Genomic DNA, 12287 nt, shown 5'->3' on the forward strand with positions numbered 1-12287 from the left:
TTCATTATTTACAAATATAACCACAAAACTACGATTATGTTTTACTTACTAAAATTTTCCAGTTCGTAGTTTGACTCCCTTGTTTGAACACTTTACAGCAAAACTAAGGTTTAATGGAAAGTTCTAAGACATTCTCACATTTTCTCCATAGTTCAAAGCACTCAAATGAGGTATCATGCTTCATAGTGCAGACAGAAATATACTACACAATCTTACATGAACCAAGACAATAACTTGGCAATTTTTGCTCGTGCAAGATTTGTATTAAAGACTACATATAGCCTGCATGAATCTGTTTTGCTTCGGAGAGAACAAGGTCAGAACTTGTGAAACACAGTAATCCTGCAGAACAGCACTGCTTGTTTTATTAGAATATAAATGTAACAAAATAAATTAATAATAAATCTCTATAGTTGAACATCAAATAAAAGGGCAATTTTTCTAACCACCTCCATGCTACATAATACAAATTCCTGCAATACCAAATAATATTTCATGAGGTAATTTATAGACAAAACATTGTGCAGTGCAGGTAGAATAAATTAATCCAAAATTATTTCACCTTTAACAACCAGTGTCTGTCTTGCATGCTGACAAGGTATTGACAAGTTTCTAAAACACTGCTGTTATCACTATTTTTTGAGTCTACAGAAGTGAGAGCATAAACACAGGTGCTTCTTCTCATACAAAAAGAACAATAAATCATATTTAAGTACAATTTTAAGTAAATGCTGGTTGTTTAAAGTATTTTTGGTATGGATCTTCTACCAGCTCAGCATTTTCCTAAATTACTATAGTATTACATGTTCAATAAAAGGAAAAATGCTATTAGAACACAACACTCTAGTGGTTTTTTGTGACCTGTAACTGGTGGTTGATTGTCTAATTCATAGTACATTCTTTCCATCTTACACAACTGCAGAGATTTTGCATCTGCAAAACATCCTCATGCCATTGCAACATAAATTTACATTAACCTGAGTTACCATGTATTCTGTGTTTCAGAAAAAGATCTGTCCTACACAAGCAAACCCAGAAATTTATTAGAAGTCAAACAGCTTTAGATCAAGCAAGCCTCGTACAGAGATCACATGGCTAAAGAAGACAGAAAAACAACTTTAGAGTTGATCTGCAATAGTAAAATGAAAGACACTGTCCTTAAAATTATGTATGTGGAATAAAAACAAAAAACTCCAGAGCAAGACTAAATCACAAGTATTCTATAAATTGTATAAAAATTGCAACAGTACATGCCAACAATTTTTTTAAAATCTAAGAAAAGATAATATTTAATCAAGTGTTTATGCACACAGCTGTGCTAATTTGGCGTCTTCTTAGCTTGACTGTATCACAACAGTTCTGAATTTGAAGAGCAGCAAAAGAACAATATGAGCTCTGTATAGGCATTCCTGTCAACCTAGCCACTCCTCTGTTACAAATGTCAGAGCTTACAACTGGCATTCAAAGCCACTTCCAGCAACTCAAGAGGAAATATGTTTGGAAGATACCTGAATAATAATAATACTAGTTCAACTGAGAGTACGTCACTTATAGTCCTAATGCACCCATTACCTAAAATATTTCATGCAGGTGGGAGCTGAAACATTTTACCTCTTGTTAAGTTACACAGCCTCAGGTTAATAATGCACATGCAACTTTTCCACTCCATCTACAAACCCTAAGACCCATTAGGTTCCCAGCTAGATATTGAAATCTATGAAAAAGTATTCCAGAAATTGTAACATTTATTGTATAATCATTTGCTTTTCCTTTAATTTGGAGAAAAAAATGATTACTACTATTTGTAGTGAATACTAACAAGCAACATCAACTACTGATGATGATATAGCACTCTTACAACGTTCTCTCCCACACTGCAAAAAAAATAGCAATAAAGATCAGTATCTTCATTGCTAAAGTCTACCCAATCATGGGATATGAAACTATGTCCAGTCTCCAAGATAGAAAGTTAACTTAGAAGGTGCAAGTAAAAAAAAAAAAGACACATTTTTCTTCATTTTACAATTTGATAAGTTTACTAATTTTACAGACAACAAAGCCTCTACAAGTATGTAAAACAATGTTATATTAGACAATAGGATCTCAGCCTTCTCAGAAAAAAAAAATTTCAATCAATGATAAACACAATGTTGTAAATTAATGTAGAGATATTGCTTATAATAAAATACTAATATATCAGCCATATTTTCCTAAATTTTAAAAAACAGCATGTTCTATTTTAGTACTATGCATTTACTAAATTTTTACTCCATCTAGTAAGATCTGTTTATATTACAATAGGCTTTTTTATAACGAGTAGAGAAAACTGCTGTATGCAAGTTATTCACTACAGTAGACCAAGAATTAATTTTGTTCTGGGCAACTCTGCTATAAAAAGATATGATTACAATTAATTAAGTTTCACAGATATTAATCTTCATTCTCATATTTTTACCCTTTCATTAAACTGATATCATTAAAATACAAGCTGTCCTATTGAATCATTTATCAGGAAACAGAATACTTGAACTAGCAGAGTATTTTGTAGTCTAGAATGGGTGGGAACACATATCAGACAAACAAATTTAGGGCTATTTAAGCACACAATTACATTTGCTATCAGCTATAGACTTTGTGAGAGTTCAGAAATTGTTTTTATTGTATGCTGTAAGACAAGCAAAACATGAAAGAAACTGCAGATTTTGCTTACAGCTTTTTTAATGATTGACAGATATCTATTAATAGAATTATAAACAGTGGTGGAAATACAAATCAGACAGTCATACCAGTGCTTTTACTTGAATGATTATTATTTTTTTTCCTTACAGGAAGTGTAACTGTATCTTTTGGAAGTATAAGAACATTTAACCAGTCCAACCACGAATTATAATACATTTATTTTGTATAGCAGAAAAATCTATTGTATATTTACACTGCCTTGAATCTAAAAATCTGGAATGTCTGTATATGGATTACTGAAGTAAGTTCTTAATAACTTAACCTATACTTGAAAGCATTTTCATCCCTATTTGAATGAAGAAACAGGAACCTTAATGTAGATTTAATCCTAAACTTAAGCAAAACAGATCACAAACTGGTTTACAAGTTATCCACAAGACGTTTATTTCCTCCCCAAGAACGTAAACAAATACTTCAACAAAACACTGATCCAATCTACTAAACACAAGTATATACATAAATGCTTACAATCTGTTTGACATAAATAGTCCCAGTGGCAGACCCAGAACTTGCAGCACCTCCAAGACTGGTGGGGACAGAGGACACCTTTGTCCCCAGTCCCCAGTACAGCCTCACCTTGCCTGGTAGGTTGAGGAAGAAATGCGAGTCCTGCTGACAGCTTGCAAGCTCCAAGCCCATGGCTCAGTGAAGCTACTAACAGGTCTGGCAAGCAACGAAGCCACCAACTGCTGCATAGCGTCAGGAATGCCTGACAAAGGACATATACCATATAGCTACATCCTAAGAATGAGAATATTTTGATCATTTTTAGTTTCTCTTACCTACAATACCCTGAACTTCAGTCTATTTGTCAGTAACCATGTATAGGGAATGCAGGACAAGTCCCAGTAAGGATCAGCATCAAAAAAAATATCGGGCAGGAAATAGAAAGCACAGAATTAATTTGAAGAGCACCGTGTTTTCCATAACCTCAATTTTGTGGTTCAGCATTTCCTATATAGATCACTTTAAACCAAGAAAACTATTAATTTGCACATGCAGAATCTTTATTTTGCTTTAAAGGGACAAGAGGAGAAAATAGAATGAAAAAGCAGGTAGGTCAAGATAAAGACAGAGATTACTTAGCAATTACCATTATGGGCAAAGCAGACTCAGCTTGGAGAAAATTAACTTTACTTTATTGCCAATTAAAATAGATTCAGGGAGTGAGAAACAAAAAGGCAAACATTAAAACACCACCTTTCCTCCCCACTTTTCCCAGGCTCAACTTCGCTCCTTCATCCAGACTCCTCTACTCACCCCAAAGTGGCATGAGGGGATGGGAGTTACACGTTGATTTCTCTCCTCCACTCGTTCCTTCTCACACTTTTCCTCTAATCCAGCATGGATTCCCCACAGGCTGCAGTCCTTCAGAAAATCTGCTCCAGCATGGGCCCTCCACAGGCCACAACTCCTGTCAAGGAAAAGCTGCTCCAGCATGGACTCTGCATGGGCTACAGTCCTTCTGGAATATCTACCTGCTCCAGCATGGGTTCTCCACAGGCTGCAGGGCAAAATCTGCTCTGATGCCTGGAGCACCTCCTCCTCTGCTGTTTCTCACACTTTTTGTTCCCTCCTCCTTTGCCTGTCTGACATTTTCTGCCTTTTCTTAAGTATGTTTTCACAGAGGCACCAACTTGGCTGATGGGCTCAGCTCTGTCATGTGGTGGATCCATTGCAGAGCCATCTGGAAATGGCTGTGTCTAGCAGGATGCAGTCCCTGGCCTCTTCCCACAGAGGCCACATCTGCAGCCTCCCCACCCTGCTACCAAAACCCTGCCACACATACCCAATACAAGTATTAATTAATGGAAATACAATGACATAAGAAAGTCTTCCTCAGGAGTTTACCTACTGGATAAAAATCAGCTGACTCAACCTGAGTAAGACAGAAGTATATACTTAAAAAATAACAGATAAAGGTAAATAAGGGTGATTTAAAAAAAATATATATATACCTTTACATAGCTATGCTTTCTTATAGCTACACTAACTTAAATTTAACTTGCAGTCAGACTCCAGTTCTGGAAAAAAAAAAAGTAATCCTGAAAAGACACCTATTCTTGACAACACACAACCACTTGCTTTACTTAAAGAGTGTTTAAATCCTACTGCATCATTATCCTGGAAGTTGTCTGTTTGTAGTCAGTATATTTCATTATTTGAAACCCATTTTTCTTATTAAGTCCATTGGCACATGGTAATATTACCTATCTTATAAGAAAAAAAAAATGTTTATCTATAACAGTTACAGTGTAGCTGCATTAATGTTACCTCAAAAACTTTACAGTCAGAAAATTAAAAAGTTACTTTATTTTGAAGAATGCCAACTACATTAGATGATTCTACCTTGTTCAGTCATTGCTCTTTTGTTTTAGTATGTTATAGCTTGATAAATCTTTTACTTGTTAAATATATGTTACTAAATACTCCGCATGAGAATGCAAAGCATGGCCAGGTAACGTTAATGAAAAAGAAAGAAGTTCTTCAAGATGTGTTACTCATTTGTACTCCTTTTTGATGGAGAATCTGATACGCAAGACAGATGCTCAGAATTCCCCCAGCCAGAGAAGGCGCCAATCCACACACCTTTGCAAGATGACCATTTCTTGTGAAAGTATGTACAGTGTTCCTTTGCTTCTTCTTTCCTCATATTCAGATTTTAGGAATGCAATAAATGATACCAGTGATGCAAAACTGTGTAGACTACAGGTAAGATCTGGGAGCCTACAATCATAACATTTCTTAGTGAAACTAATTATCTCAATCAAGTCTTTTACCATTGTCACGTAGTTTAGAAACTTGTTGCTAAAGAACTTACTCCTGACTACCAATCTCAGACTTCGCAATGCTTAAAAAGCCAAGAAAGATGCTGATGGATGCCTCAGATGTGAATATTTACCAGTGGGGATAGTTAAACATGCAGTTCTCCCACGCACAAACTGGAGGGTCCCCAGAGTTTCCCCGTGAAAAATTCAGTAAATCAGATGTAATCCTGTGTCTAACCTCCTGTGCTCACAAATCACTCATTCATTTTCCTTTAGACAGCCACTGGTTAAAAAAAAAAAAAATTAGCAACAATTGGAATACTGGAATAGAGCTAGTCAAGCAATTAGTAGAGTTATGTCTATGTAACCAGCTCATTTTAAAGAGCTAACATTCATCTATTTTTAAAGTTATGTGTCAAAAAGTATCTTATAATTGCTTTAAAATGGTAAATCACCAATTTACTTCACTTTTATACACACACACACACACAAAAAAACCCAAAATACAAACCACCACACAGAACAGACCACGACAACTTTTTTTGATAAAACATTATTTCAGTTGTGGGCAGAAACTAAGAATGGAAAATTTCAGCCAAGCAACAAGTTATTCTGAAAGTCTAAAAAAAAAATTTTTCAAATTATATAAACTGCAGCCGTCATACAATTCCAAGTTTATTTCCAGTCAGAATATACTTTTTTAAAAGCTAAGCTAAAAGACATTGAAATTGAAACAGTGAAGTAATTTTATGTTAATGGATCACATCAGACATAACTGACAATTTTCAAGATAAGAAGTCACTTTATTGATATAAACAGATTGACATTATCAAGGTCAAGAAGTCCGTACAAAATTCCAACATGAAGTAGTATAGCCAACTATATCATATTTCTTGAAATGCTTGTTACAGGAAGTATGGAACAATAGTTTTGTAAGAACCAGGGAAAAAAGGAAAGTGTTAAAGGCAAAGATGGAATGATCACATTCAAAGCTATAAAAGTGCATATTACGATTTGAAAATATCTCACCAGCCACTGAGATTTTAATACATTATTTTTACTTTTAAGGTATGGAAGTCTTTATTGTGGCAACCAAAGCACCAAATATTACATCTGCAGACTTAACGAGATGCCATCATTTAAAAAAGCACACCTCTCAAGATGTAAATCATTACAAATTTCACACTATTTTGTGAAAATTACTTTTCCCTAATGTGTAAATACTGCCTACTGTGAAAATCATGTTCCACACTATGATGATGTTCATTTAAGCACATTATTTCTACTTGTTTGTAGATCTGTACCATTCTGTTGTCCTAGAACTTGAAAACATTTTCTCTCCAAAGTGATAGTTCCCAAAATGCATCACACTGACAGAACTAGAAATTGAAATTCTGTATCTTTTTTCTCTAAGAACTGTCAGATGTCAGTTTTGGTATTAATGGCTTTTACAATACTCTGAGCCTTTAATATTTTCTATACTAAGAAATGTAAATCAGCTCAAGATAACGTCAGTGCCACGTACAGCTGAACTGTTGCTGAAAAGTGTACAAATGCAAATGTAGAAAAAAGCAAGCTACCTTAAACTTACTTCAAAAAGTCTGTTGGAGCTCTGCTGACTGGAGAAGTGTTTTTAAAGGTCTAAAGTACTATCAAATTAGTTGTCCTTAAGTATTAGCAAATACACTAAAACAAAATCCTGATCCAAAAACCACTTAAGCCATGTGGACTACTATATATACACACTGCATCCATTTGTACTTGCTAAAATGAGATTCACTATGCACAGGATAAAGTTAAACTGCACAGCAGTTGTAAGCGTTTTTCCCCAGTTGCTCAAGTGTATCTAGCAACTCAGAGAGAGATGAGGTTCAAAAGAGTCTTCACACAATTGCTTCTCAGCAACCTCTCAACATATTTGTGCCTCATTTACATAAGCATATCTCAGAGCAGAGTTCAGTATTACAGCACTGAAAGAACTTTGTTCAGGCTTCTGCTTTTTTGTTGATGGTATTAACTAGTTACAACTAGTTCAAACTTAAGCACTTCACAATAAAATCTTTATTATTTGAGCACAGAGCATTATTTATGCAGGCAATTTATGCTTTAAAGTAACTGATAAATAAATTTGTACAACAAATTATGGCTTCTCTCTCATCCATATAGATCCACTTATTAGACTTATTCTGGACTTAGACTTAGCTTAATCCAGAGTTCGGCCATCTCTTACACATAGATTAAACAGCCCATATCACAGTCTACCTTTTTTTTTTTTTCCTTCTTTCTTCATTTACTGCCTGATACATCAAAGCACAGAACCCTGAAAGTGGTAGCATTTTTATATTTAAAACAGTCCTGTTATTTTCTGGCTCCCGGATATTTTATTGTACACAACAGGCTTTTTGCAAGTCCTTATCCCCTTACACTTATTTTATGTATTGACTGGAGAAAAGCTCAAGTTCAAAGTGTCTTCATTCAATGCATTTTCAAAAATTGTAAACAGGGGATCCTCCCAGATCTCTCTCTCATTCAATCTATATTTATCTTTGCACCAGACAGAGTATTTCCAATTTTTTTCCAGGTAGTACCCTAATTTCCATAAACCATGTGTTTACAAATGCACAGTGCAAGTCTTGCACTATTCAAATACTCAAGCGATTTGTTCTGTTTGTGGTTAAGACACATGTTATTATCAAATAAAGACAAAGTAGTCCAACTTCCATTAAGTAATGGAACTTTTCCTACTGATTCAATAAGGATTGGATAAAGTACTTAGATTGCCTGCATGAAGTCCAAGTTCCAATCACAATCAAGCCAACGCATCTAACCAGTATTTCAGGACCTTAAAAAACACAAGTTGAATTGTCAAACTTTACTCTCTTGATAGGAAGTGAATTTCTCATGCTTCTGCCATATTAATGTAAGCACAGCCAGTGCTATGCTAAAATACTTTTTGGAGTGGGAAGAGTCACAGGAAGGAACACCTCACTTATGTCCAACTAAATGTATCCTCTGATCACCAGATGGTACAATTTAGCTAGCTCTTTTTAGACAGGGAGCAACCAAGCTTCACTTCTGAGTAATATAAAAGCAGCAAATGCAGATTAATACCACTTTCCTATCTGCCCTGTCCAGAAACAACAAAAGTTATGTCTATGTTCTTTGGAGGGTCACTCCCAGCAGCTGGTAAGTACTAAGGCATAATGCTTAAAGACAAATTGGTCAAAACCTTCCTACCTCCCAAACCAGACTAAAAGTTTACAAGTAACAAAAATTTGCTGTATTAGCATATCACAGATTTTTCTTGGCCTCTGATATTCCAGTTTTTGAGAAGCTTTGATACAAATTACAACATAGCTGCAGATATCAAAAGCTACTTCTATTAAGATTTCTTTATATAATAAACAATCTCTTCTTGAGAAATGATATTAAATACTATTACCAGTATTACCTCGTATCAATACTGCCTCCATCAAATGAATTTAATCTCCAAATAGCTCAACTAACTTGCATATTCTAATTAATATCATGCTGAAAATAGTTAATGATGCTAAATTATAGCAATCTTTTTAAAAGGGTCAAATTTGTTGATCTGCATTTAAGCTATAAACATCAGGCATGAAAATGAATTGGTTTTGAAGTAACACTAATTCTGAAAGGTCCCACTTAAGAAAATTATTTCCTTGCATAATTTTTTTATGTCTAATCAAGCCACCCAGTAAAGGATTATAACTGATAGCAAATTGCAGTGTTGTGTCTCTCTTCCTATTGCTCCAAGCAGACCCCCCCCATTTTCTTCCCTCAACAGTTTTCACAGAGAAGACCATCAGACATAGTCTCCACAAGGATCTATAGAGGTACGCAATACAGTATGGCTTTAAAACTATGTTAAACGCAGGATTGTTTCCTCACTGTTAAGATATATTTTTATTAATGTTTACTTTTATGCCATCATAGATATGATGGCATTATTTCCACAATAACAACTTCACACTATACAGACTGGCATCAGCCATTGCGGAGTACAAATTCTCATCAATTCCTAGAGTGCTAGTTCATTAAAGAGTACTAGTTCATATGCCCCCCACTTCCAATGAATAAATAGCTGTCTTAAAAGGTCACCCCACTACCTGTTGAAATTCAAAAAGGTAATCCAATGAAAAGAAGATCAAGCAGCCATACTGGATTATCTGCAAAGCAGCATTAATTTATCAGCAAAATTATACTTTTGCTGATGCTCTTCAGTTAATACTTATAATATCATATTTTAAATTGAATAAGAAGTGTGTTGATAACTGCATTAATATTTGTATTGTACTTTTCACATTTTATCTAGGTACAAAATTAACTAAATCTAACAACATTCTTGTGAAGAAAACATACAGTTATTTGTGTTTGGATAAAGTTTGGTCATGAACCTGATGGATAGCCACTCTGCTTGCTGTCACACAGAATACACTGCAGAGACAAATAAGGTCATAGATTTCTGCACAAAACACATCAAAGCTTTTTCATTTTGTGTGTTGTTTTCTTTAAGATCCTACAGTCAAAGTGTTCCACTTCAACAACAACAAAAAAACCCACCAAACACACACGCACACACAGAGATACATGAAGTCCATTTCCCTTGACAGTATCTGTTCACCACATGGGTTTCTCAACATGAAAGGGTATCTATGAAAATTCAGGTCACAGAAGATCATTTAGAAGCCTGCTTGTAAATAAGCAAGTCCAACATATTAAAAGAAAAAGCAGTTTGAATCAAGACAAGATTACAGGCCAGAACATGAATTCCACAAGAGGGCCTCATTTACGGCAGTACAAACAATAGGTAGCCTTGATAGGGGATGATAGAAGACTGGACAGTGGGAGGAGATGGCCAAACAAGACTAGTCAGTACAATCATTGGCAGGAGATGTAATTTAATCTACCAAACATCTTCAGAATACTGTACCACAAATCTAATATGCAAGGAACCTGAACTGAAACAGATCGCCCTTGTACAGATTCAGGTAATTTTTTGTCACAAGGAGAGTATTCAAATTAAAAAAAAAAAAAAAAAAAAGGTTTTATGCAGACATAAGAGAATTTTCAGGAAGCTGATAAATCATTTTTCCTCATTTAAAGAAAAAGAAGTCTGAATAAGACCATAATGCAACATAAAATGGTAAAAATAGGCAGAGTGCCACTCAGAACAATGATACAAACACTTCAAGAACACCACATCTGGAGCATATTTCTTGACCAAAAATAGCATGCAATAAAAAAACTGCATAAACAAGTAAAAAAAGATAAGATACTGATACATGGCAGATCAAACATATAAACATGACAGTGGTAGTTCATTTGAACATGCAAGTGCTGTTATCTAACACATTATGTCACCCTATCAAATCTGAGAGAGAACTCAATGAAACAATGATAGAAGAAATTAAATGGCAGCAAACAGTATTCATATGACAACATCTTTTCCAGGAGGTCTTAGGAGCATGTACTTGTATAAACTGACAAATAACAATGTACAAGATAAAGCAAGTTGTCTGATGACTTTCAGTTTCAAATAATCACCATCTGAAAATGACTAGGGTCTACTATTTACAACGCAATAGAAAGTTCATTAATACATAATTATTAGCTTTAGTAACTATATTCATTACAGTTTTACTGTAATGCTGATGCATTTCAGGTTCTATCAAGCATCATTACAAAGCCTTCAGTTTGCCTCCAAATTCCTGTATCTATTTTTCAAATAATCACTGGATATAAAGGCAAAATGTAGACTTTAAAAAAAAATTTAGTAATTACTGTTGCTAATTCTACAGTGCATAAAAAAAGTTCTGGTGATATAAACAATAATTAACAGAACTGTATCAAACAGTCACTTAAAATCAGTGTTGTTTGTCAAATACAGGTATCTTCACAGAATATGTGATTTTTCCATTTCTTAAACACTGAAAGGTAACTCTGCATTTGAACATGCCATTATGAAGCCACTTGAAAAGTATTTATCATTCCACTATTCCTTAACTATGAACCACCATGCTCCATTTTCAGGTGCTAAATGTAAAATTATTCGTGTCGTCAACACAGTAGCAAAACACTGCCATTCTTTCTAGTGATATTAAGACATCATAACACAGAATCAGTGGATTTATTCAACATAGAGAAGTTTCAAAAGAGCATATCCATTTTCACATATTCAAAGATAAGCAGCAGAATGAAAATGACTCATGTAATTTTGGTCTATATGAGGAAAGCTGGCTGTTTTAAGGGAAAAAAAAAAAAAAACAGTTTTTAATGCGAGAACAGAGGATCAGAGATGCACAAAGGATGGGTGTAAGAATGAAAAAGGTGTAATGCAAGTTACCAAAAAAAAAAAGAACAAAAGGACAGCAGCAGTGAGAATGAACATGACTGGGAGTCAAAGAAAGATAGCACATTTTATGCTTGTAGACAGGTTAAGAAACCTCTACAACAAGCAGCAGATCAATGGTAGAAAGGAAATTAATCACCTACATTTCAGAACATGGTAAAGAGAACATGCAATATATAGCATGGAGTTCACGCAGAATGAGGAAGGTAATAAAGAAATAAAGAAAAAACACTTCACTCAGTGAACGCTATCTATTCTGTATACCCTAAGGCAAGATCCTGTGGAAAACAGTGTCATCGTGTAATTAAAGATTGTATCACAAACTATAGATACAATAAGGCCATATTGAGGTTACCTGGGCAATCCTAAATCAAAGCCTCTCAGACCATTTTAATGGCTTCTGTAAA

The 12287-nt window shown here is 34.6% G+C and overlaps 1 protein-coding gene across 3 annotated transcripts in view; it reads right to left on the reverse strand.

Moving 5' to 3' along the window:
- STPG2 (sperm tail PG-rich repeat containing 2) overlaps positions 1 to 12287 on the reverse strand; it is a 54819-nt gene that overhangs the window by 9256 nt on the left and 33276 nt on the right. The window lies entirely within an intron of this gene.

The sequence above is a fragment of the Ciconia boyciana genome, chromosome 5, assembly GCF_034638445.1.
Source record: "Ciconia boyciana chromosome 5, ASM3463844v1, whole genome shotgun sequence".
In the NCBI taxonomy this organism is placed as follows: Eukaryota; Metazoa; Chordata; class Aves; order Ciconiiformes; family Ciconiidae; genus Ciconia; species Ciconia boyciana.